A 27,849-nucleotide genomic window follows, 5' to 3' on the forward strand; every position below is an offset into this window, starting at 1 on the left:
CCTAGTTAGTTCTTTTTCGTTTGTCAAATAGAAGGTATTTCTGTTACCTCCGCCTCCCCTTTTGTGCACTGGATCTTTACAGACGTGGCAACTGACTGAACCACTTCCCAGTTATACAGTATTCATGCTGTAAGTCTTTTGTGACAAACACAACACCAAAGGATTCAGCAATTCAAATTAAAAGTAGTGTAAAAAGAGAGTCAGAATATGTATCACCAAGATTTCTTCAGATTTTGCTAAATGGTAAGGTCTGTCCTATGAATGCTTAAAATTGCTCGACTTCAGGATTGACAAACTATGTTATTTATTGCCTCACCCCCCTCAAATGCATAAACTAAGTTGTTGCTGCTCCTGAATAAAGATGGCAAGATCAGGCCAAAAATTTGCAAGGGAGGGAAATCTTTGACTCGCTTTTCATAGGTTTTGCCTGCTCCTTTTTTCAGGGAGAGTGGTGGAAGTCTACAAGGCAAAATGACTCACTCCCTGGGACTTTTAATTTTAAGTGCCTAGACCTGCTCTGAGTAAATCCAGGCTATGGAACACTCTTCTAACAGGATTTTATGACCCCCTGCTCCACGTCATCCTGCAGCTCTCAAATCCCTGGAATGGTGCTATGGAGATTCAGGAGGGGGGGAAAGAAATCCTTAGCCTTTCAACCTGCAGGTTTTCTTGCACTCTGTTAAAACGTTTGCAACTTTAGCACATAGGCACATGTTTTGCCAACATTCTTTCCAAGTGCATTTCTCTTTCCTATTGTTTGGTCTGGAGCCCAAAGATAGTTCTCGTTTCTTTTTCACAATGGAACAGAAGATTTGTACATTCCTTTTCATGCATGTGTTCAGTTTAGCTCAAGTTTCAAAAGGGTTTTCATTCCTTATCAGTTATAATATTTCCAAGATGTTCAGCTCTTTACAAATGCAAATTTATTTATATGCAGGGGTCAAAGTTAGATAAGGCACCGAGGCTAGCAGGGGAAGTCAATAAGCAGACTATGGGCCAAATCCACACCACCAGACATTTTCGAATGGACTCAAAAATATTTTTATTTACTTATTATCATCATTTTTTTGTCATTTTCTCTAGAGTCTGGATCTTGACTATACCTTGACCAATAAATTTGGACCTTGACAAAAAATAATTGACTGCCCCTGGATTATAGTGTTGTTTCAGTTACTTCCTCCACCGTGTCTCTCTAACATCCTGGGACTGACAGGGCTACAACTACACTTGATACAGTGTTGTTTTTAACATTCACAAGGAAATAACACAAAACTACAGGAAAGATATTTGCTCAGTTGCATGGTTTTGGTTGAAAAAGAAACTTTTTTTTTAGCACCACTGCTTTGCAGCTAGAGAAAAATTGTGCATTTTTCCCCAAGAAGAAAAGGTGCATAACCATGAGCAATAGTCTCTAAAGCAGGATTGGGAAGAGCAATTTTAATGAATAGCAAATGTTTGGCCTTTTTAAAGCAGGAAAAAAAAAGTTTCCCTGCTCTTTGCCACAATACAAACACTATATGTGGCAGTTGTTTTTTTTTAAACTTAAAATCTGAGCTTGGTTCACTTTGCTGTGCAGTTAAAATTTTCATCTGGAAAACACATGCAGATCTAGCCAGGATAGAGTCAGGGACTTGGACGCACTGTGCAGACTAAGATAAAAGGAATCTCATGTAGGAACTTGGCCAAGAGAAAACTGCTTGTTTTATTTTGTGACGTGTCAAGAAGATACATGTCATACTGTATATTGGGGTCTTGCTATGGCTCAAGACTGGATGAAATCCAGAGATAGCCTTTGTTAAATATCCCTTTGTACTTGAGCTGTTCAGAAATGCTACACTTATGTACCAGTTTGAATAATTAGAAGTCTTTAAAGTAAAAGAGGAATTTAAAAAAATGGATTTGATATCAGTAGAGATGGTCAAAAACCTGGAAAATGATGTCACCAAAAAATTCAAATTTTCGAATTTGTTTCTGTTTGCAAGGTTTGGATCAGACCCATTTTCCATTTTATTTTGCTAAACTTTCCTTGATTATTTTAAACCAAAAAGGGTTTTGAAATTTTTCAGTTCTCAAAAGTATGCTTTTTAGTAAGAAAATATATTTTTGGTAAATGAAACATATATATATATATATATATATATATATATATATATATATATATATATATATATATATATATATATATATAAAGTATTTTAGTAAAATGTTTGCAAAACTATAATGGAAAACTTTGCAAGACACAGAGTTGCAATAAAACTGACAAATTTTGTAAAAATTTCCATTTTCAAAATAAGACTTTTTTTATTAAGCAGCTTTTTATGTGAAAAAATTTGACCAGCTCTAGGTGTCAATGAATGGTACCAATCTGGCAGGCCTAGAGACTGAAATGCCCTACAGCACAGGCTGCTATGGATAAAGTTTCCTCACTGCCCTGCTGAGGTGTCCTGATCTGGAGTGAGAGAGAAAGCCTATTGCTTTCTTGGCCTTTCTGTTGAGGTTTCCAATTGCTTCGAAACTCATTGCTCATGCCCCTCCCAAATAGTCAGGCTGGGGGCTGAGCAAATGAGCAGGGAGCCAGGATGTGCAGAGGAATCCTCCATCCAGCCCACAATGTGGCTGAAGAGCAGCTTTGGAGAATGTATTGAAAAACAATGGCTGGAGTAGCTTCTCTAGGGCCCTTATGTGCTCAACCAGCCCCATGTGAGGGGAGAGCACAGGAGAAAAAAAACCAGTGAGGCAACAGGGGCTAGATCCACAAAGGTACTTAGGCATCTAAGTCCAACATTTAGGTGTCACTGACTTTCTTAAAACCATTATTCAGCTGCTGCCTAATCTTGTAGACCCCTACGTTTCCCCGGGTAGGCATGCACAAAGCCGCTTAAATCCTGATGCCACCCCACAGCTAGCAAGCTGCTCAGAGGCCTAGCTCATTCATAAGACCCAGAGGGATTCTCAGATTTGGTGTCCTCCCTGTTTATCACCCCAGCAGGACACAATCTAGTAGGTGTTCTCAAAGCATGCCTACCAAATTGGGGCTCACACAAAAGGCAGCTGGGAATGAGCAGGTTGAGAATTTTTCAGGTTCAAGTGCATTTATGTATCCAGAATGCTGGATAGGCCAGTGGTTAGAGCACTCAGCTAGGATACGGGTGAGTCAGGTTTAAACCCCTGTATAATAATTAAATATTAATTGGATCAAAGTGGACCAGCTACAACAGGAGAGACTGAGCCAGATCCACACCAGAATGCCCAGTAACCTAGTGGTTAGGCACTTTCTTGGGCAAACTGGGTTCAAGTTTCTCCTCAAATCAGGAAGTGCAGATATCTGAATATGGGTCTTCTGCAGTAAACTCAGTAGTTAGGGCAATTGGTTATAATGGTGGTGGGGTCATAAGAAAGGGCTGAGTTGAGTAGCTTAGGTGGCTCCTCATCAACTTACTGGCTTCTGAAGGTCCCTTTCTTTAGGTGCCTAACTCTCCCCATCTGGGCACCTAACCTAGGGCTGAGGATCCTGGCAGGCAGCTGGGTGCCTAGCAGTTAGGCATTGCAACACCCATGTCCCTTTGTGAATCTAGCCCTCGGTCTTTTAGCCTCATCCCCTGTGTAAATGCTATGCAGGGGATCCACATGGTGCTGAGTTCTGCATTGCACAGGGGTTGCCATTGAAAGTAGTGCTCATAGGTTCGTGGGATGTGGGGGGAGACTCCTGTTTAGCAGGAATTGGACTTACGACAATTAATATTATCATGACTTTAAACAGGTACCAGTTGGTAATAAATTCTAGAAATTAGACCAGTGCTGGATTTAAATTGGCAACTCTGAGAAGGCCATATAGACATTTACCAATCTATTGAGCCATCGAGTCTCTTTTTCATTTAAAATGAAATGGGCCTCTTTGTTGGTATTATTTATACTACTTAGTCTAAGAAGTTGAACATAAATGATATGTTCATGATCAATACCTCCTCCACCCACTTCCAGAGACTTCAGATATTCATACTCTAAGAGAACATTTGTAGGAATTACTGGGATAATTAAATTTGCTTTATAAAGCTTATTTGCCTCAGAATTTTTATAAGACCCATGTAATTTTGCTCTCTGTGCAACATGGCTGTCTCTGATACAAAAAGAAACAGGTAAGCCTTACGTAGCCACATTCACTCAAGCATCTCAAAGCACTTTGCAATGTGTCCACTTTTTTGTGTCCACTAAATGTGTGCCAAATTTGAGAAAACTTGGATATTTTGCTGAATACTCACCACTCCAACCGACATCAGTAAAAGCTGTGGGTGCCCAGAAACTCTGAAATTGCAAACCAAGTTAACACCTGAGGCTCCCAAAATTAATGGACACTTTTGAAAATTTTAGTTGAAAAACTAACCAGTGATTTTTGGTGCCCCAGATTTTGGGTATTCAGCGTGAGACACCTAAAGTGACTTGATTTTCAGAGACTGCTGAGCACCTACCCTATTAAAATCAGATCCCTGTAAGGTGTTTCAAATTGGTCCTCCCCCCAAAATTGAGATATCCAAGATTATTAGCCATTTAAAAATATTGTAGAAATACAATCCACATCTCCTGATGCAGTCCTCTGCTCTAACCATTAGACATCTGAATCCTTCCTGCTCTGTCAAACGTTGCTTAGGGCACAAGCAAGGCTCTAACATCCCTGTCTATTCTGGGCCATTATTTCAAACAATGGCAAAAAGAACATGTTCACTGTATAGGATTAGTTGAAAAGGTTGTAGCAGAGAGTCCTACATAGCTTCAGGATCATACAGTTTCAGAGTAAACTGGATTTTTTTTGTACCTGAGGTTCAAGTAATCATTAAGCCATGCTCTAAGATGGGGAGCATCTATGCCTATCATCTGGAATTTAATTGAAGTCCCAGACATTTACAAGGAACTTCACCAAAGGGAAGGGTGCCTTTCTTTCCCCCCTATTTCTTCCTGATTAGAATTTGTGAGGTTCACTATACCAGTCTAGAAACCCTCATATTAGCAATATGCAGGTGATGTTAGTTTTGCTTTTATTACTACAGGATTTATTTAATTAATAAGACCTGGCATACCATTTCTTCATCAGTACTATATGGGCTAGTGAAATGGCTGAGGAGAAGCTTTCCTTATCACTGATTTTATTGTTCTGCTGGCAATCACTCACTGTGCTTCCTTAGCATAGTACTTCCTCATAGTACTTCCTTAGCATAGTACTTCCTTAGCATAGTACTTAGCATCATAGTGCTACATGGTGAAAATGAACAATGGAGACAAAAAGTAGATTCTCTATGTTGTACATCACCCAGATGAGGCTACCCAAAAGGGAATCCCCATGATAGGTACTGAAAAAAGACTCTTGGCCTCATTCTAATAAATGCTTCTTTTGCAGGTATAGCAGCTGGCTATAGAGCCACTCAGCTCAGCCCTATTGGAGCACACTGTAATCTTCAGAGGCAGCGGCCTTTCCCTGCTCACCCTCTCCATGTATTCATCATCATCATTGTAAGAGAATTTCCTCCTTGCCCCAATATATATTCTGACTTTGTGTTTTATATAAAATTAATATCAGGATTTAAAACTGGAAAGAGGGGGCCCTCTATAGAGAAAAATTGTTAATCCCTAATCTAGAATATGATTAGAGAGCACTGACCTATAATTTATTTGGACAATAACTAGCAGACATGACCGAACTGTGTGAATATAGCACTCATAATTATAATTTGACAGAAAATAAATTATATCTATATATACTTTATAGGGGAGGAGGGATAACCCAGTGGTTTGCACACTGGCCTGCTAAACCCAGAGTTATAAGATCAATCCTTGAGGGAGGAACTAGGGTAAAAATTTGCCTGGGGATTAGTCCTGCTTTAAGCAGCAAGTTGGACTAGATAACCTCCTGAGGTCCCTTCCAACCCTGATATTCTATGATTCTAAAGATGGGAGTCTGCTTTGAATACAGCTACTTTTGTATGTTTATTTAAGTATATACTCTCATTTTCTGATGGTCACAGGTATATATGAAGTTAACAAATGCATATAATTATAAACACTCCATTTATTAGTTTGAGATTTTCAAAGAAGCCCTTCCATCGACATAGTGCTGTCTATATCAGGGTTAGGTCAGTGCAACTGCATCACTCAGTGGTGTCGATTTTTCACACCCCTGAGTGACATAGTGATACTAATTTAAATTTATCCTGTAGACCTGGCCTGATATGTCCCCAAGAAGTAGTGTGTTATTTACCTAGAAATCAGATCAGTTATAAGTGAACCAGCCTTTGATATGAGAGAAGCCTACATTTGCAATATATATATTTTTTTAAGCCATCCTGTCCTTTAGAACCAGTTTTGCTTTTCATACTTTGAAATGGGTCTAACTTTTTAGAAATTAGGCCCTTCAAGTCACTTCAGTAGGCAGAATTAAAATTTTCCTCTTTTTCTGTTTGAATTTACATTGAGGTTAATGCACCCCATTAAAGTTAATGACAAAACTCAGAATGGGTACATGATTGAACCCATGTTACAGCTAAATAACATAACTTATATTTATGTTCAACGATAAATGATGGAATAGATATTTAGTGAACTACAAAGACATTTACACAGCAATAGGATCCCAGACGGGCAGGGCATAAACTGAATCATGCAAAGAGTAGCCCCAGGAGGAATTGTGCATCAGAGTCAGCCCTCCCCCCCAGACAAACTTCCTTTTCTCTTAAAGAGTTAATGCTTAAATGGAATCATGGTACCTTACATATGCCATGGGCTTAGAATATGTAGCAGCCTGGCATGGCTATTTTATATACTACTGCTATATAACCTGCTGCCCCACTAACCAGCTCAGCTGTGTAAAATGACTTTTAAGTGGAAAAAATGTGTTTTTCAAAATATTGTGACAGATGGGAAAACTGAGGCACAGTGAAGTGACCTGCTCAAGGTCACCTAGAAATCCAGTGTCAGAGACAGGAATAGAACTGAGTCCTGAGTCCCAGTCCAGTGCTTCCCATCATAAATCAATGTATTTATTATTCAAAGTCATGTTGCAGTTACATAGAGTGAGAGGGTTTTGTTAAACTCAATTTTACTGTACTGTTGTACTTAGAAATACATTTCAATTTAAATAGAGAAAAGAAATTCCACTTTTCCAGCATAGGGATTCATGTGCCTATCTTTGTTTTTCTTATTTTCCTTTGCTCCCTAATGAGAGGCTTCATGAAGAAAGTCAGTGGCGGACATTTTATTTCTCCAGCTCATCACATATTTATATAACCAAAGTGAAATCTGTTTTCTGTTAGAAGAGAGTGGAGGGCAGAGTAAGGATTTTTTTTGGTATGTTAACAGATCCAAATTTTGTCTGGAAGCTGTGCTGAAACAATAGCATAAAAAGAATGCAGCTGGAAGTCATTAAAGAAACTTGCAGTGGACAATGATTAAAGCAGGATGGAATTTCTGCTTTTTTTTTTTTTTTTACAATATCTAAGCCAATCAAATGCTGCTTTTCTAAACTGGAGTTGGTCTTATGAATATGCAAGCAAGAAAATAATTCCACCCCTTTACCTCCCAAAGGCAATTCCAACTATCTCTTCTGAAATATCTCCTCCCTGCCCCCCTCCATCGCATCACAAAAGCAGCCCCAGCTCTCCTGCCCCCATATTTTGCGAGTTCAAATTGCTTTTATTTTGCTCTGGTTTTTTTCCACAGTAACAGCTGGAAAATTCTAGCTCCTCTCTAACTTCAAAGAGCAACAGCTAGAACATTTGCTAGTGATTACATTGGTACAGTAAGATACCGTGCTATAATTTAGCATTAAAAAGAGACAGTAACTACAAGAGTTGGGTTACAAATGAATGCTAATCTTTTGGATCTTAGTCAATCTTCAGATTAGTTTCCCTGTGGATACACTGCTTTCCCACTGCAGCCAACAGTAGAGGGGTAGAGTGCTGCAGTGTCCTTCCAATAGTGCCTGCCAATTTATGCCTTGAATACAGTGGTAATAGCCAGCTACATGATGCGGGGGTACTCCCACTTTCCTCTGCTTTTCTGACTACCTCCAACCCTCTCCTATGTCCTCCTTCTGCATAGCAAGTCTGATGATGCTGAGACTTGGAAACTTGAGCCTTTATTACTCTGCTGAGGACCAAACTAATTTAAATCCTTTTCAAAATGTCTACAGAGGAAAATCTACTCTGCCACACGGTCAGAATCAGATATAGTGTGGAATACAATTACAAGTTTTCCAAACTGAATTTGTTAATAAATGATACATGTAGTTACCCAGGCGACTTCACCTCTTCCCAGTCACACACACTAGGCATTCTTAAAGTTGCTTAACATAACAGGCTGATAAATAACTGACTCACCAACCATTCTCCCCCTACCTGCAAAACACACACGGTTTGAAGGGAGGCAGCAGTAAGGGCTCTCTTCGGACTCCTATGCTTACATCCAGTTCCACTGTTCAGAAACACCAACAGTGCTACACCTCTGTGCTTCAGTTTCTCCATCTGTAAAATAGGGATAATGCTCTTTACCCACTATTACAAAGGACCTTGAGCACTACATGAAAAGCACTATATAAATGCAAGTTATGATTTATTAGTAGAGTAGTGCAAGAAACAACTGAGTTCTATTCCTGCCACTATCACTGACTTGGGATGTTGATTTGGGCAAGTGACTTGGGCCCTGATTCACAAAAGAGATTTAGGCATTGTGTTGCTGAGCATCACAATGCCTAACTTTTAGGTGCCTAGAAAATCACAGAAACAACACTTGTGATCCGCAAAGTCTGAGTTAGATACCTAGACTCGCTATGATGAATGGGGAGAGACAGGAGCCTTAGAATGTGATCCATAATGCCAATATGCTAGGTGGAGAGCTGTTTAAGCTAGCCCAGGTGAGATGCCAATGAAAGGGGTTTGTGCTAAAACCTGGCCTCAGAGTTCAGCGCCTGTCTCTGCATGTGATTCACAAACAGGAGGGTGATAGGCATTTAGTTGTCTAAGTTGTGTGAAGGGCCTAATCAGAGGCTCCCCTAATGCCACATAAATCAGTCAGGGATGAGTGAGTAGAGGTGAGTGACTTCTCATATAATCTTTAGCCTAGTGGCTAGGGTACTGGGCTGGGCTGGGCTGGGGGAGACCCTCGTTCAATTCCCTGCTCTGTCTGATGAGGAGAAGGGATATGAACAGGGCTCTGCCACTGCTCAGCAGAGCGTGCTCACAATAGGGTCATTCTAGCTCTTGCTCTGGCCCAATTAATATTTAATTACTTAATTAAAGTGGAACAACTTCAATAGGAGAGATTTCTAATGTGGGTGTCTGTCAGTCTCTCCATGCTAGATATGCCTTAACTCAGCTGATCCTGGGGCTCTGGCATCCTTCTGGTTGCACCTGCTCTCCGCTGGTCCACCTCGAAGAGCATTAGTGGTAACCACAGTAATGGGCTCATTAGACAGTTATATAAGTAGATTCTGTCTGATCCTCCCTGATTGTGTGAAAGGAGAGAGACTTTGACTGGGAACATTTCACTTCAGGACGAAATGCAGAGATAAAATTTCTCGATACTTTAAATGACTGCTTCATGGAGCAGCTGGTACGGGAACCCACAAGGGGAGAGGCGCCTCTAGATTTAATCCTGAGTGGAGCGCAGGAGCTGGTCCAAGAGGTAACTATAGCAGGACCGCTTGGAAATAGTGACCATAATACAATAGCATTCAACATCCCTGTGGTGGGAAGAACATCTCAACTGCCCAACACTGAGGCCTTTAATTTCAAAAGGGGGAACTATACAAAAATGAGGGGGTTAGTTAGACAAAAGTTAAAAGGTACAGTGACTAAAGTGAAATCCCTGCAAGTTGCGTGGGCCCTTTTTAAAGACACCATAATAGAGGCCCAACTTCAATGTATACCCCAAATTAAGAAAAACAGTAAAAGAACTAAAAAAGAGCCACCGTGGCTTAACAACCATGTAAAAGAAGCAGTGAGAGATAAAAAGACTTCCTTTAAAAAGTGGAAGTCAAATCCTTGTGAGGCAAATAGAAAGGAGCACAAACACTGCCAACTTAAGTGCAAGAGTGTAATAAGTAAAGCCAAAGAGGAGTTTGAAGAACGGCTAGCCAAAAACTCCAAAGGTAATAACAAAATGTTTTTTAAGTACATCAGAAGCAGGAAGCCTGCTAAACAACCAGTGGGGCCCCTTGATGATCAAAATTCAAAAGGAGCGCTTAAAGACGATAAAGTCATTGCGGAGAAACTAAATGGATTCTTTGCTTCAGTCTTCACGGCTGAGGATGTTAGGGAGATTCCCAAACCTGAGCTGGCTTTTGTAGGTGACAAATCTGAAGAACTGTCACAGATTGAAGTGTCACTAGAGGAGGTATTGGAATTAATTGATAAACTCAACATTAACAAGTCACCGGGACCAGATGGCATTCACCCAAGAGTTCTGAAAGAACTCAAATGTGAAGTTGCGGAACTATTAACTAAGGTTTGTAACCTGTCCTTTAAATCGGCTTCGGTACCCAATGACTGGAAGTTAGCTAATGTAACGACAATATTTAAAAAGGGCTCTAGGGGTGATCCCGGCAATTACAGACCGGTAAGTCTAACGTCGGTACCGGGCAAATTAGTTGAAACAATAGTAAAGAATAAAATTGTCAGACACATAGAAAAACATAAACTCTTGAGCAATAGTCAACATGGTTTCTGTAAAGGGAAATCGTGTCTTACTAATCTATTAGAGTTCTTTGAAGGGGTCAACAAACATGTGGACAAGGGGGATCCGGTGGATATAGTGTACTTAGATTTCCAGAAAGCCTTTGACAAGGTCCCTCACCAAAGGCTCTTACGTAAATTAAGCTGTCATGGGATAAAAGGAAAGGTCCTTTCATGGATTGAGAACTGGTTAAAGGACAGGGAACAAAGGGTAGGAATTAATGGTAAATTCTCAGAATGGAGAGGGGTAACTAGTGGTGTTTCCCAAGGGTCAGTCCTAGGACCAATCCTATTCAATTTATTCATAAATGATCTGGAGAAAGGGGTAAACAGTGAGGTGGCAAAGTTTGCAGATGATACTAAACTACTCAAGATAGTTAAGACCAAAGCAGATTGTGAAGAACTTCAAAAAGATCTCACAAAACTAAGTGATTGGGCAACAAAATGGCAAATGAAATTTAATGTGGATAAATGTAAAGTAATGCACATTGGAAAAAATAACCCCAACTATACATACAACATGATGGGGGCTAATTTAGCTACAACGAGTCAGGAAAAAGATCTTGGAGTTATCGTGGATAGTTCTCTGAAGATGTCCACGCAGTGTGCAGAGGCGGTCAAAAAAGCAAACAGGATGTTAGGAATCATTAAAAAGGGGATAGAGAATAAGACTGAGAATATATTATTGCCCTTATATAAATCCATGGTACGCCCACATCTCGAATACTGTGTACAGATGTGGTCTCCTCACCTCAAAAAAGATATTCTAGCACTAGAAAAGGTTCAGAAAAGAGCAACTAAAATGATTAGGGGTTTAGAGAGGGTCCTATATGAGGAAAGATTAAAGAGGCTAGGACTCTTCAGTTTGGAAAAGAGAAGACTAAGGGGGGACATGATAGAGGTATATAAAATCATGAGTGATGTTGAGAAAGTGGATAAGGAAAAGTTATTTACTTATTCCCATAATACAAGAACTAGGGGTCACCAAATGAAATTAATAGGCAGCAGGTTTAAAACAAATAAAAGGAAGTTCTTCTTCACGCAGCGCACAGTCAACTTGTGGAACTCCTTACCTGAGGAGGTTGTGAAGGCTAGGACTATAACAATGTTTAAAAGGGGACTGGATAAATTCATGGTGGCTAAGTCCATAAATGGCTATTAGCCAGGATGGGTAAGAATGGTGTCCCTAGCCTCTGTTCGTCAGAGGATGGAGATGGATGGCAGGAGAGAGATCACTTGATCATTGCCTGTTAGGTTCACTCCCTCAGGGGCACCTGGCATTGGCCACTGTCGGTAGACAGATACTGGGCTAGATGGACCTTTGGTCTGACTCGGTACGGCCTTTCTTATGTTCTTATGTTCCTGTTATTATTTATTGTCTTATTGTCTAGGGGCCCCAGTCATGGACCAGGCTCCCATTGTGCTAGGTGCTGTACAAACACAGCACAAAAAGACAGTTCCTGCCCCAAAGAGCTCCCAGTCTAAGTAATCCTGATACTTCTTCCCCAACCTAGGCCACTCTAGTAACACTAACCAGAATTTAGACCACATATTAATTTGGCTTTTGGGTCCCCAACAAGGGCTGTTTCAGTGATTACTTATTTTAAACCTATGATGCTCCACAATGTCTTTTCACCTGTATGATCTAGACAGTCCACTCGATATTCTTTTAATGTAATTTTGGGGTTGCTTAGCCCCACTTTTCTCCCCTGATGTTTTCTCAGCTCTGTGTTTGGCATTTCTCAGCTTTACTCATTTATAGTGATGACAGGGTTATTAGATCAGCTGTCAAGCCACTACTTCCTTCCTATACACCCTTAAAAATTGGCCGTCCAGGACTGAAGAGAGTTTGCCTGAGGCCAGGTGCAGCAACAGGATTAATAAAAAATAATCACAACTCTATGACAGCAATAGGAAAGGAGTTTACAAGATTCTGCCTCTGCTACGTTGCTCAAAACCTGCTAATGTGGAATGAAAAGTGGGTCAACAATCCAAAATGAGAGTGACACATGAAAAATATGGTAAGAATCTTGAAAGCATGTGTAAGAAAACTAACACAGATAATGTTGAGCCAGATGCTGGAGTCTTTATACATGGCCAACTACTGTACTCCCTACTGATATGCCTTGAGTGCAGGGGACTGGACTAGATGACCTCTCAAGGTCCCTTCCAATCCTACACTTCTATGACTCTATGCATAGTCTTATTGAAATCAATAGAGCTATTAAATGTAGCTGAGGCCTGGCCTGACATAGATAATTAACACCTGGAGGGAGGTCTCATCTCTTGGAAGATAGAACTAGGGAGGTAAACAGATCATTAGGTAGAAAACAGAATACTTTGCTAAATAAGGTAAGTGAAGAGGTCAGTAGGCTAAAAAGACAGAACGTCTGAGCCAGCTAAGATAAGAGGGAGAACAGCCAGGGAACCATTTACTAACAATGGATAAGATGAATTAGGAATATAGAGATGAGGTAAAGAGTAGGTCAAGCATATGCATAGACATAACATACTGCACACGGATTGGTTCCTGAAAATTATCCAAGCCAATCCTAAAACATGTGATGCAACGTAGAGTAAATGCAATGTAATGTGTAAATGTATATAAAGGAAGATGTTTTCTGTGTAACTTTGGATTTGTGGTACACCCTATACCCACCCCCCTATGCTTGAGCCTGATCAGCTCAGTGTAATTTTGCTATATGTCAAATAAAGGCATTTGGGTGACAAAATCTGAAGTCACACTTAGTTCTTTTGGATCCCAGAGAACTGAATAAAGTTTTTTCCCAGAACTGGACAAGGTGTTTTGGATAAGCCAAGTGGAAAAACGCTCAGAGGGAATCCTACCATTAACGGGAGCACAGCATACAGCAGATGGTCCTTACTCAGGTTAATCTACCAATGAGGAGAACATTTTGGCTACAAAAGTCAGCCAATGGAGCTTGTGGCTTATTCTTAGTTTAATATGAATAATCATGGGCCAGATTTTCAGGCAATTTAGCTATGTGGAAACAGGGGAGGCTCTATGTTTTTTGCCGCCCCAAGCACGGCAGTCAGGGATCCTTCGGTGGCGTTTCTGCGGGAGGTCCGCTGGTCATGCGGATTCGGCGGTGGTTCTGTGGGTGATCTACTGGTCCCACACTTTCGGTATACCCGCCGCCGAATTGCCGCGGAAGCCACGGGACCGGCAGACCTCCTGCAGAAACACCGCCGAAGGCTCCCTGACTGCCACCCTCACGACGACCGGCATGCAGCACCCCCGGGCTTGCTGCCCCAGGCACACGCTTGCTTTGCTGGTGCCTAGAGCTGCCCCTGTGTAGAAAGCCCCATTATGTGACTATTGTATTCAAAAAGTGGGTTATATGAATTTGTGAGCTTTGTGAAAGGTTCAAGATGGGACAAAATGTTGCAGGCAATGCTGCACTAGCTAACGGTAACGAGGACCCACACCATCTACAGGAGGAATTAATTTATGGAAGAATACACTGGGATATAATGATCATGGGATCACAATGAAGGTTGAAAAAAAAACTGAGCCCTACTACCGTTGTGTACACATGTTCTGCAGTTTGGGATTTCTGTTCTTTGTCACTGACATCACTGATCGTCCAAGTAATCTTGAAGCACTAAAATCCCTTAGGGCTGAAATTAGAAAATGGTGGGGGAAGTAACCCTTGTAGGAACCAGAGTACCTCTGGTAAATAGACGTAAGGATAGTCAAACAGGACTTAAGAAGTCCTCCAAATAATGATTAGGAATACTGAGGTTTGCAGTAACGTGGTATAATATCCAAGAACAGCAGCAGGCATTACCACTGGAATGCGGAGGAGGAAACTGCCAGGTTTTCCAGACAGTGAAATAGAAGAGTTTCCAGCTTGAGGTGGGTGTGGGGCTGCTGTAGTTTCTAAGCTCACAGGGAAAACCATAAACCATTCCTAGCTCACTGTGGATTGTTCATACACTGTAGGTGTTTTGTTTTTCCAACGCACTTTTTCATTTCTTCCACTCCTCTTGCCTCTGAGCTGTTACTTTCACTGCATTGTGCCTGCAGCTCTTGCCTCTCATATATTTCAGTTATCAGACCCAAAGGAAGCAGGGCAAGCAGATTTGTTAACACAAATGGAAAATAGACACAGAATGATAGCTGGGAGGACCTGGTGATCAGTAATGTAATGTTGTGTGCTCTTGTGCTTTGTGCTCTGATCTTTCAGAAAGACACCAAGAAATCTGAATAAATACTGTACAGGTTGCAACAACCTTGGTGTGTTCTCCATTATTGTGCTCTCTCTCAAACCTTTGCAACCGGGCATTGTTAGTCAGATATGCCACATATGAGGTGGATTTCTAATTGGTGGCTCTTGTGAACAGTGGTTTCAGCCTAGTTTTGAGTCAGCAGATATCCACGTCATATGCAAAAACAACCATTCGCCAATACAACAGGCACTTTGGTTGGCAATCTGAGTAGCCTGAGTGGGAATGGATCCTGTCCTCTAGAGGTGATACTTCCATGTCAAGGCTGAGGCACACCGACAGAGTGTGGGAAAATTTGCACTCTCATTGTTTGTACAATTCCACTCTTTTGAAGAAATAGAGGACTTCAGCCTCCTGGTTCATCAAGCTGGCATGTTTCACACATGTGTAGTAAATCTGCTGAGTTTCTATTTCCCTCCTTCCCTCACAATGAACGACCCTGGCGGTTACCCTTTAATAGCTCTGTACAGTATTTGCCAGCCACGAGGATGGAGAAATGAAAGCAGACATTACATATGACTAACAAGACACCCCTGGTCCCTTCACAGTTCCAAACCTGATTCTAAGAGTTATAGCCATACACTCAAGGAACTGAAAAATACCCTGTGATCTGTATGCCCAATTAAAATGTAAGCAGAGCATCATAGAATCTAAGTTCAGTTGTCACTGGATAGCTCTTGCTACAGAATTGAGGGCCATTTTGCCATTTTGTTGCTGAATACTGGAGATTTGGATATATATTTTCTCTTTCTGATAATAAAAATGTTTTTCTGTTCTAAAAGATTGCTAGGTTTAATCCATCTCTATCACACTATCCTCTCCTGCCATTGTCAGAAAACTATATGTTTAAAGATGGGGCTCTGAATATGTACACAGGTTAAAGAAAGTATCAGAGGGGTAGCCGTGTTAGTCTGGTTCTGTAGAAGCAGCAAAGAATCCTGTGGCACCTTATAGACTAACAGACGTTTTGCAGCATGAGCTTTCGTGGGTGAATACCCACTTCTTCGGATGGCAGCCGAAGAAGTGGGTATTCACCCACGAAAGCTCATGCTGCAAAACGTCTGTTAGTCTATAAGGTGCCACAGGATTCTTTGCTGCTTCTACAGGTTAAAGAAAGCAAACTGATGAGCATGTGCTGTACTGAATTTACAAATAGATGTAACAGAATTGTTTCTAAACCAAATATCTTAAAACAAGGCAAGAGCTCTAGTGCATCATGAGGACAAAATATGTACCAATTATGGTATCTTAAAATAAGCTGCATGTGATCATTCACGTACAGTATTCACTTAACTGATGAAATTTTTTTTTTATGTACCTTCAGGTAATTCAAAAGTGACCTAAGGAACATCTCAGTCTTAAGTCTATCATGTCACTGTTGCATTGTAATATGACCCCCTCAAAATGTTTCAAACTTCATTATTGCAAACTAGCCAGATATATCTTCAGCACTCTCTACTTCAGTTACTTTTCATGATGTTTCACAAATGATGCAGCAGGCCTCCGTAATTCTCTCTCTAATAACACGTTCCAGGTAATTGTTGTTTTCTTGGAATGCCTGTGCCTATACTTCACGCCATAATTAAAGGAATCGCATAAACCTTGGAACAGTATTTGGAAATCTGAAAATGGAAGTTTAATTTACAAATGCTAGGGAGGAATAGGAAGCCAAAGAGCTAAAATCAGAAGGCTGTGGTGTTCACTTTGAATAGTCTGAAGAAGACACCTTTCTGTTTTAGCCCTCAGGACTGGACACACTTCCATGGGATCTTTTACGTACATGAAGAAAGAGGTCAACGGAAGTGACAGCAGGTCCTCACAGAAGACAGCAGAGGGGACTTATTGGCAGAAAAGGAAGACAGTGCTTAAAACTAAACACATGATTGATTTTTAAAGTTCAAGAGTCAATGCTAGAAACAGATATGCGTTGCCATAGGGAAAACCATATTACCAAAGAGAAAGAGACCTCCTCCTGCAGCAGCTGGTTCTCATTCTGAATTTAACGCTTGAATCTGGCTTTTCTCTTGCAAGCAAAGGCATTCTGAAGGAGGTCCAGAGGGCTAAGCTGCAGCTGGAGTCCAAAGGAGGAATTTTGGATGCCTCAGTCAAAATTCTGCTTGGGGGTTCCCAGGGAGTTGAATGGCAACTGCACCCTCCTTTATCCATTGTGCTCAGTAGGTCTTTCATGATAAAGGAAGGCTCAGAACTATGTTCTTGCCTGAATCCAAACTAGCTTTTATCTGACATGTCCATTTTTGTCTGGGTGTTCCTGTGGCTATGCCACCAACACTTACGCTAGGACATCGGCCAGAAATGTTAAGTTAGGCATCAGCAAGGTTCTCTCAGAGCAGGGGAGGGCAAACTATGGCCCAAGGGCTGGATCCAGCCCATCTGTGCTTTCAATCCGGCCCGTGGGATTGCCAGCCCTGTGCTGCAGCGGGGCTAAGGCAGGCTCCTGCCTGCCCTGGTCCCGTGCTGCTCCCGGAAGCAGCCGGCACCATGTCCCTGTGGCCCCTGGGGGGAGGGGGCAGAGGGCTCTGTGCGCTGCCCTCACCTGCAGGCACCGTCCCCTGCGGCTCCCATTGGTTGCTGTTCCCCATTCCCTGGGGTGGTACCCACAGGCAAGGGCAGCATATGGCGAAGCCACTTGCCCCGCCCCACCCCCAGGAGCCACTGCCGGATATGCTTGCCGGAGCAGGCAGGAAGCTTCCCTTAGCCCCTCTGTGTGCCGCTGCCATCCCGGACCCGCTCGAGGTAAGTGGTGCCGGGCCAGAGCCTGCACCCCAAATCCCTCCTGCACCCCAACCCCATGCCCTGAGCCCCCTCCCATACTCCGCATCCCTTCCTGCACCCCAACCCCCTGCCCTGAGCCTCCAACCCCCGGCCGCACCCTGCACTCCTCCTGGGTTCACAAATTTGACCACTCTTTTCAGGAACTTTCTTCAATAATTAATTTAAAACATACCCACCACCAAAGCTAGTTCACTCGACTATTTCCTAAAAGTGAGCAGGAAAAGAATGAAAATCCAGCTGAAGCACTTTTATGAAAAAGTGATAATATCTAAATCTTTTTTGTAATATTCTTCCATCTCTATTTTAGAAGACTCCAGTAGTAGTATTCCCAACATAAGGCTAGACTCACGCTGGGTGAGATATCTTAATGTAGGTGAGAGTGAGGGTTGGAGGGGTAAATGTGGTATAGTCTCACCTTGTGGCTCCCTGATCCTGATGTTGGCTGCAGGCTGGGCCAGCTTCTAGCATAGTTCAGAGCAACCTCCAGATTTTGTTAAATTATATCCAAATTACATCCTAAGGACCATTTCAGCAGCCAGCGATCACCAGAGCACAGCAGCACTTTGGCCAGGCCCTCTTTCCATGTGCTTGGAATTGTGGTGTGTTTGTGTGTGTGTGTGGGGGGGGGGGGGGCGGTGTCAGAGAGCCACTGCAGCCACTCTGTATGCCAACTGGAGATTACCCCTACACTGGGGAATATTCACTGGACCAAATCAGCTCGGTTCCCATCTGCTTTATGCCACTAGAGCAGAGACAAATATCTGGATCAAAAAGAGCAGATTATCTTTTATTTCAGTAGGTAACCATATTTTAGGTAACCAGATCTTTAGTTTAGGTTCTTGCTCACCAGTAAAGATAATCCTCCATTTGATGGTGCCCTGCTTGATTACACTTCTGTGTTCTGTCCACTAGCCAGATCAGGCTTTATAATATTAATTAATTCTTGTCAGAAATAATATATTAGCTGATTTCAGTATAGCTGTTTTTGAGAAGGTACACAAGGGCCTTTCTTCCTGGCCCCATGGACCTCAGAACCATGTCTCAGGGATTTCCAATGTCCTTATCACTTTATTTCAGGGGAGGCTTTATGCCACCTTCTCCAGTGCCTGACAGGGGAACCTGCGTCCCCACACCACACTGCGTTCCAGCCCTGGCACCCTATAACCAGAAGCCATGGTGTCTCAGTCAGACTCCTTGCTGTTGCCTCCCTGGGCTCCTCCCTACCTAGGCTTTCTCAGGCCTGCTTCCCTGCAGCCTCTGTAGACTCAGCCTTTCCTTAGGGATGCGATTCACAGGGCATCCCCCTGGAGTCCCACAAAACCAGAGCATAGAAGTATAAACAAAAACCCACTTCCGCCCTCCTTTGGCTTGACCTTAATGTCTGCTCTCTTAAATGCCTTTCAGGGCTCCCCCAGGCCCCTAAGGTCCTGTTCCTGCCTGGGCTCCCCACCAGAGCCTGCACCACTCCAGCCATAAGTCTCTGTCTCCCCTGGCTGCTTCTCAGCCTTCTCTAGACAGGCTAGGATCCCAGGACTTACTCCCCTCCAGGCTTCCTCCTCACTAAGGCTATGGCTACACTAGAGAGCTTACAGTGGTGCAGCTGCACGGATGTGTAGCTGCTTTAAGCCAATGGGAGAGAGCTCTCCTGTCAACTTAATTAATCCACTCCCAACGAACGGCGGTAGCTATGTTGGCAGGAGAAGCTCTCCCACCGGCATAGCACTGTCCACACTGGCGCTTAGGTCGGTGTAACTTATGTCGCTCAGGGGATGGCTTGTTCACACCCCATACCAACATATTGACATAAGCTGTAGTGTACGCTCTGTTCCCAGAAAGTGACCGCGGACCCCTCTGTACAGCCCCTTCTGCTACAAACTTTCTCTCTCTCTACTAACCAGCCTGCTGCGGCCCAGCTAGTCTTCACATTCCAGATGCAGCCAGATAATGTAATTGTCCTCTCAGGCCCTCATTAACCCATTCAGGGCCTGTGTGTGGTACGTACCCCATCACAGATCCCTAAGGATATGTCTACACTGCACTGTAAGCTTGGGCTCAGACTCAGGTTCAAGCTTAACCCCACTTCTATCCACACACAAATTGTGTTAACCCAGGGCTTGGATCAAAGCCCAGGTCAAGCCTTCACCCAGGGCTTGAGCCCTATTGCTTTGCAGTGGCAGCCCCAGTTGACACAGGTTCTGGGAGTCCTCCAAAAAGTAACCCACAATCCCATGGGCCAACTTCCTTTGTCTTCTCTGTCCCAAGAATCTTGAATCTACTCTATTGAAAACAGAAGCAACCATCCTTGGTGTACTGCAGCAGCTCAATGACTCAGTGTTAACACTTACATTGTCTTCTGACCACCTAGCTGCAAACACACCAGCAGAAAGCCTCCTGTGTTTGCAAAGGAGATTGAACAGAACAAACCTTTTGCAAAGCACGCGCTTCATGGTCACAGCAGCAGAGCCTGATTTTTGGAAAATCTCTCGTGCAAGGCCAGAAAAACTATGCCCATCCCCAGTACCTCACTAGGTGTAGGGTCTGCAGCGGGCTGTTCCTCAGGGGTGCATCAGCTCCTCCAAGTATGGTCCCAGAATATGCTGCTGCTGCTCCTACTCCAAAGCCTGCTGTGGAGCTGGTTCCAGCAACACAGTGACTTCATTGTCCCCACTCAGTGCCTGCTGCTGGCTCCCATCAATCCCCTGACTGGATACTGAGACCAGCAGGACACCGTCCCGGCTGACCAGGTCATCATGCACTACAGTTGGCTCCATCCTGCGAATGGTGCCCAGCACCCAGTCAAAGTCCTCATAAAACAGGCATGATTTTGATGATTTGTGCTAGGTGTGGTTCTGGTCCCCTTTTCCTCTGTAGAGTTCTGTTGTTACTAGTGTTTTGGCATGGTAATGGCAGCTGGCCTACCTGGGAATGGGTGAGTGTTATAATTTTCTAATACAAGTTTATACAGAATGTTTTTTATTTCATCCAGAAAATTTATTGCTATCACTGCTTCATTCCATATGATGTGTATTCAAAATAGTAAAGGTAAACACGGACCCAGGGACAATTGAGAATTAGTATGCAAAGACTATCCCTCAATACAGTTATCTATAGCAATTCATACTTCAATCACTTCCTTACATCAATCCATACTGTGAATAACCCTCTCCCCCATTTCATAAGTGGTCATGTCATTCATAAGTACATTGCATGGCACTAAAATACTGCACTGCACCCTCCACAAGCACATTCATAGAGGTACTACTCCCCCTTTCAGTGGGACATGTAAGTCCATAACGTGGGAGCACAAAGCATCCCTGACTACTGTTGGTCAGGTGCATCCAGACCCAGCTGTGGTAAATGCATCTTTCTGGCTGAGGGTACCGATTCAGGGTCCTCTTGCTGCCATAGGTTCATTCAGGGGGAAATGGTTCACCTCTGGTTTCACAAACACCGTGAAGAGCACAGCAAGCCCTGGAGATGCCTCAGCACGGATGACACTGGAATCCACGTGGGTCTGTAAACATCTCAAACAGGATTTCAGTCTGCCAAAAGCACCTTCAACAACCATTTTGCATCTGCTGAGAGTGTAATTAAACCATCGTTTGCCAGGGCTCTGAAATTGGGGTACAGTTTCATAAGCCAGGGCAAAAGCTGGGTCCCTAATAATAGTGGGGACAGTAACTCCGTTTATGATACCGTCATTTGGTGGGGATAGTGCCCCAGCCTGCCCATGAATGTAGACTCCTGATCAGTGGAAAATCCTGGCATCATGAACTTTTCCAGTGTAACCCACATTGACATTCATAAGTCACCCTCTATGGTCCATGGGGGCTGGCATAACAATAGAGCAGTGCCCTCTGCAGTTTGTGCTCAGCAAGGAGGGCAAACTATGGGAAAATGAGTCCCAACAATGGCCCCTGCCACTTTGGTGTATACCACACACCTGATTGCTGCAGAAACCTCTACAACCACTTGACTTTCCAATTGTTGCAAAATGGTTTGCAACAGACCTGTAGCAGTTTGGGGTAGCCAGCTTCCAGATGGCTGTGGCAACCCACTTCTGGACTGGTGGGGGTGGCTGCATGGGCGTGTCTTTATGCTGGAGGGTCAGGACAAGTTGCTCACAAAGCTCCAGAACTGTAGTTTTCTTCATGTGAAGGTTCTGAACCCACTGCTGGTCATCCCAGTTCTGCATGACGATGTGATACCTCCTGTCTGCATGTGGTCCTACTCCAGAAGTGCTGGTCTACAGACAGGGCATCAGAGACTGTACCGAGTGTATTGAAAAGCGTCAGTCACGTTGTCTGCCCTGCTTGGATACTCCTCTCCTGCTCCATCATAAGTTTTATCAGGTGGCTTTGGTGGGTCAAAAACATTGCCGAAATGTCCATCAGTGTCTCACAGAAGCTCAGCCCATTTTCTGACACAGGAGTGAAAGCGCAAGCAAGAGAAGTTCTTCAAGAAGTGCTGCTTCCATGTTGCTGGCTCTAGTAGCTGGGAGCACACAGACCAAACTGACAGCTCAGCAGAATGTGTTGGCAGGCTGTTCAAACTTCCTGTAATGTACAGGATAGCCAGACAAGTTTTCCCACAGTGCATCATGGTCAAAGGGCTAGACTGGCCACATTTCAGGTGGGTGCTAGGGAGTCTGGGATGTGGTTGGTTTGATTCAGAGCCTCAGGTTCGAGCCCAGGGTAGAAAATTCATAACCTAGGTTTACCAATCAGTGTAGACACTCAAGCCCTGGGTTCTCTCAGGCAGGATCAGTGGACTCAAGTCCCACTAACCCTGGGTTTACATTGCATTGTAGACATTCCCAAAGTGACTTAAGAGCAGAAATCCCATGGTACTTGTGGTCTTAAATTCCTTAGGTACTCTGGAAAATCTCAGGCTAGATGCCAGAACATGGAGCCTAACTTTAGGCAACCAGTTTTGAAAATTTGGTCACCATACAATAAGTTAAAGTACAGGGATCTTTCCTATTGACAAAAAAAATGGGTGATAATGTGATGCTGGCAGACAGCTCATGCCAAGGCCCAGGGCTCACTGAACACTGACAAATGCATAGCTGGAAACCAGACTGACTCACCTTAGTTAGTTTAGTTAAAATAGATATTAGTGTTACAAGACTTTTGTGTTTAGATTTTATGGAATGCTTGTAGGATGTTGCACATACTAATCCTACTTATAATATCTGTATCCCGTGGTATAAAGTTATATTGAGTGTCTGCATGATAAATTGCTTAATTGTGTAACTCATAAAACAGGATAAGAAGCATTAATTAAGGTAAAGTGCTCATCCTACACACAAGATGGGCAATTGAAGGCAAACAAGGCATTATGTAGCATCAAAGGACAAAGACCTTGTTAATTGCATTCTTCACTCTCTCCAAGAAGGGGCTAAAAATCACTGACAAGGAGAAACTGGAATCTTTATGCTGTTTAGCGTCTGAGGGGCAAATATGCCTACACATAAGCAAGAAACCCCTACCCTGCTTGGCATGGGTCAGCCCTAATGGAATCATAGAAGATCAGGGTTGGAAGGGACCGCAGGAGGTCATATAGTGCAACCCCCTGCTCAAAGCAGGACCAATCCCCAGACAGATTTTTTGCCCCAAATGGCCCCCTTAAGGACCAATCTCATAACCCTGGGTGTAGCAGGCTAATGACCAAACCACTGAACTATCCCACCGATGTACAGAGCTGCTTGTTACAGACACTTCTATTACTTTTTAAATCTAAGACTTTAACTTGTGTGTGTGTTTCCTGTTTTAACCTTGTAAATAACTCTTCTCTTTTCTTTGTTAATAAATCTTTAGTTAGTTTATTACAGGAAAACCAGACAACTGGCAACCCTATTACCATGCCATGAGCACAACTGATTGCTTGGGCGTTGATGCAATCAGAAGCATATTAAATCTCACACTCTCTGCTCCTCTGAGTGAAAAAACCCTGCAGGTATGCTTAGACCACAGCCTATCATGCAGACCAATATTGTTTTCTTGTACTCCCCCAATGGTTTGCATCCACCTGTTTTTTCCTTGTTTTATACTTAGATTGTAACTCTTTTGTTCTGTGTTTATACAGCACCAAGCAAATGGGGTTCTGGGCCATGACTGGGGCTTCTCAGCATTATGCTAATACAAATAATAATAATGAACATGTGTACTGTATGTGGTTACCCAATTTTCATAGCAAAAGGTCAGGTACTGTACACTAGCCTGCATGTGACATGAAGCCTGTAATCCAAGTCACATCCTAAATTCAGCTACCCTTCTCTGGTGAGAAGCAAAAAATATATTCCACATATAATAAAAATCCAAACACAGACTAGTATACTATAGGGGGAAGGGATGGAGGACAGACATAATTAACAAAATTAAATAAAGTACCAACAAGACCCTCAGAAACTGCAAGGATGCTGTCAGGGTTACAGGGCTAGCAGTACCCTTGACCTTTCTGGTCTTCGAATTCACCCCTTCAAGTGTTAGGTCTTGAGTACTTACCTTTCCTAGTGGGGAGAATCACATAATTCTCTGACTCAAGGGTACAGCACCCTTGTAACCACCCGTGATTGCACAGCAGGCCTGGCTGGATTTGGAATCTGCAAGTCTTTTCTTTGGGAGCTGTGACCAGTGGATAACAGATGACCAGACAGTTTTCTCAAAACAAAGTATTGTTTAAGCTGAAGAGCAGGAACTAAGCATAATATTAGAAGGAAATGATTTTAACACAATAAGAAGTCTATATGCATGACTATCTTACCTATGGTCCTGGATAGGTCTATCATACCCTAGATCTTAATTGCTGGAGTCTGGGTGTCAGTCTGATCTCCAGTAGCCTCTGCCTTGGTCTTCCCTTTCCTCCCTCAACCCCGTCCTTCAGGGTCTCCATTTTTAAAACCTGCCAGAGGTCTTTGCACACTCCCTTGTCCCAGTTCAGCAGCTCAGCAGGGTGTCCGGAGGTGCAGTCCAAAGCAGTTGGCTTTGCATTGTCTCTTATCCCTTGAAATGTTTGCCAGGAGATGTGAATATCAGTACCCACTCCTCTTCCTGGGTGTATATCCTGACAAAGCTGCCAGAGAGCTAACGCAATATATGTATTCAGTAAATAACACAATACCTGGTCAAGATAAAGTATTCATAATTTATTGCAGCTCAGCCTCACATCCCTCACAGATACACAGCAAAGAGTATTTATAGCTCTAAAAAAAATCTGAATCAAGCTTTCAGACTCATTTCAAATTCACAAAAACAAGGACATTGAGAGAGAGAACTCAACCCATCCTCCTGTCATTACATATTTCAGGGGTCACCACACTTTTGTAGATTCAGGTAAGTCCAATTACAGTCCTTCCCGTACTGGCATTTTATGTATTGCAAGACAAGTGAATGCTCCAGGGGACATTTATATTTATCTGCAGCTTCCAAGAGTGTCAGAATGTTACTGTTACTTCAATGTCATTTCCCTTTCCCCCAACATATTAGCAATTCATATTTCTAATATGATTTAAGAGAAATAAACCACACTATCAAACCAATAAAATAAGAAATAATATAATTGCATGAAGGGCTCTTGAATATTTAAGAGTTTTTCATTTTCTACATTTTGTTTAAAAATGAAAAGGAGTTTTTAAAGGGGAGCAAACACTTGTCTATGCCACCTTTTCAATTTTGTTCTGAAAATGGAGAAATGTTGAACATCTATCAAGGACGAAGCCCATTCCTTCAATTTTTATTCAAGTGTGTAGTTCTACTGAAGTAAATTAGAGTAAAGGCTGCCTTATGGCCTTGCATTAAATCCAACTGTGAACTACAATAAGGGTTTTTGTGAAGTTAAATGTGTAAATTTTTCCATTCCCATATAGATGGTTTTCATGCTTTCATACCTTACTTCCTCCAGCAAGTCTATGAAATGGCATGGGGTTCAATTTATTTTTCTAATGGGTGCATTCAAAATTTTGTGCATACTAAAACATGTGTAGAAACTGTGTAACAGTTATTAACTTTAGAGGCCTTTTACACTTCAGTGTGCAATTCAGCACTAATTTTGGGAGCCAAAACCAATGGTAATGGTTTAATGTTTATAAACTCCTGCGTCATCATTTGAGAAGACAAAACTTTATATTAGGGAGTATCACGCACAAAAGAATCTGGGGAGGGAAAAAAATCAACTGTTTTTCAGACATTTGAAGATGAATTCCAGTATTATTGATATACATCTATAAAGTTACACCTTGAAAATAAGTTTAGGCTCTTCAAAACATGCTGATTTCAAGCATTTTCTTTGTGCAGTTTAGTTCTTCATTTTTTTCACGTTTTTTTCTTTTTCTCCAGATGCTGTGACTTCTGTTTTTAGTTATACTTCTGTACTGCCAAAATGAAATGAGTCCAACAGTTGTGTCAGTTCTATCTGCCCTCAGCTCAATTTTTTTAAAACAACCCTCGAATATTTTAAGGGTTTTTTTTGGTGTGTGTAATCCTTAGAGAAAGCTGACGTGTCATTCAAGTCTCCATATTTAAACCTGGTGATTTGTTTTCTGACTGAATAAACTGGAACTAGCTCTGCTTCAGTTTTTGCAAATAAGCATGTGCACACATGAGGGAATGGTCTTCTTAACATTTTCCTGTTCCTGAGAAAGACAGGAGAAGACAATGAAGGCACAGTAGAACTTGATAGCATCTGACTACCATGAACATGGAATTTATTCCAGAATTTGAAGGGTAGTGGCAAAATAATAAGGGAACCTCAAGTATATATTGTAAAACTCTGGGAATAGAAATGTGACTTGCAAAACCATCTGACTAGTGTGCTTATCCATCATTGTTGGATATAGTGATGGATACTGGAACAATGTATGTATCGAATTCAAACACTCTTCCCCAACTTCTGCTCAAATGGAGAGTGACAGTGAAAATGAACACCATCTCAAATATTTAAATCTCCAGTGCATCCTGCATACAAAGATCAATATCCATGTTTTATTGTATAGCAATAGCTCTGTGTCCCCTAGCAACCTGTCAAAACCTTTAGCTTTCCTCTTGACAGCCTTTGTAGTTCAGGTACTTGTTGTCAATAGAAAAATCTGCAGCATGTTGAAAAGTTAAAATTCATAGGAACAATCAATTGAATATAAAAATAGACCACGTAAGGGATATGGTGCTGATTAGATGGGATGGAAAAGGGCAATAGAGGGGGAGAGGATATGGAGTTGTTCCCTACTATGTAAATCTGGGATCCACACCCCTAGGATATGGGATCTTGACTATAATTGGAAATAGTAAATGAATGTGGTAATGGTATGAATGTGGTATGTTAGCATCAAGGTGTTTGTTGTTCCACAAATCACCTACAGTGTGTATATTGCCACCTACCTTTCAGAACTGTTTTCTAAAACCTCTCTATAATAAGTACATTCTTTTGGAGGAATAAGCCACAACGAAATAGTCTTTATTGGGTTTCTTCTTCAGTTAGATCAAAAGGAAAAGAAAATGTTCAACTATGCACTGATTGGTGCTGGGCTTTTGAAATGTGACAAAATGTCCTCAGTGTAAACTGCGCAAATCTGTTAGCGCAGGACCACACTCCCCTAATTCAAAGTAATTCTGACCAAATCTGCTCTGTTGTTGTTGTTTTTAATCTTTTATCTGGCCAAAAGGGAGACAAAATGCAATTGAGATTCTATGGTCCAGATTTTCCACGTGGCTGAGAGTGGGATTGACACAGGTGGCTTTAAACCACCTTTTACGTTCCCTCTCACCCTCCAATGGCTACTGAATGCTGGCCCAGGCCCAGGATGCTCTATTTTAAATCAGCTGCCAACATTCCCCATGGGCAATTCACAGTAGCCAGGGGTCAGCTTCGTGTTGGGATGCCCCAGCCATACTTCTGCTCAAGACGGAGAAGAGGGTGGTGTAGGAGCTGCTGTAAAGTAGAACAAAGTGGAGAATGTGGCACCAAGTGACTCAAAGCCATTTCCCACATTTCAGCTTTTTCGCCTGTCGGTATATTCCATTAAAAAACTGCTCCACAAGTAATGTACAGCTCAGTAGACTTGGTGAATCATTTAATAAAATATACAAAAAATAAA

At 42.3% G+C, this 27,849-nt stretch overlaps 1 long non-coding RNA gene across 2 annotated transcripts; it reads left to right on the forward strand.

Moving 5' to 3' along the window:
- On the forward strand, positions 1-27,735 carry LOC123364690. Of its 2 annotated transcripts, XR_006577222.1 has the most exons (5): positions 1-243; positions 5,390-5,502; positions 23,579-23,717; positions 24,916-25,093; positions 26,096-27,735. It is a non-coding gene; the product is annotated as an uncharacterized LOC123364690 (long non-coding RNA). The 2 variants fall into 2 exon arrangements; XR_006577223.1 differs by lacking the exon at positions 24,916-25,093.
- The last annotated feature ends 114 nt before the right edge of the window (positions 27,736-27,849 follow it).

This window comes from Mauremys mutica, chromosome 2 (genome assembly GCF_020497125.1).
Source record: "Mauremys mutica isolate MM-2020 ecotype Southern chromosome 2, ASM2049712v1, whole genome shotgun sequence".
Lineage (NCBI taxonomy): Eukaryota > Metazoa > Chordata > Testudines > Geoemydidae > Mauremys > Mauremys mutica.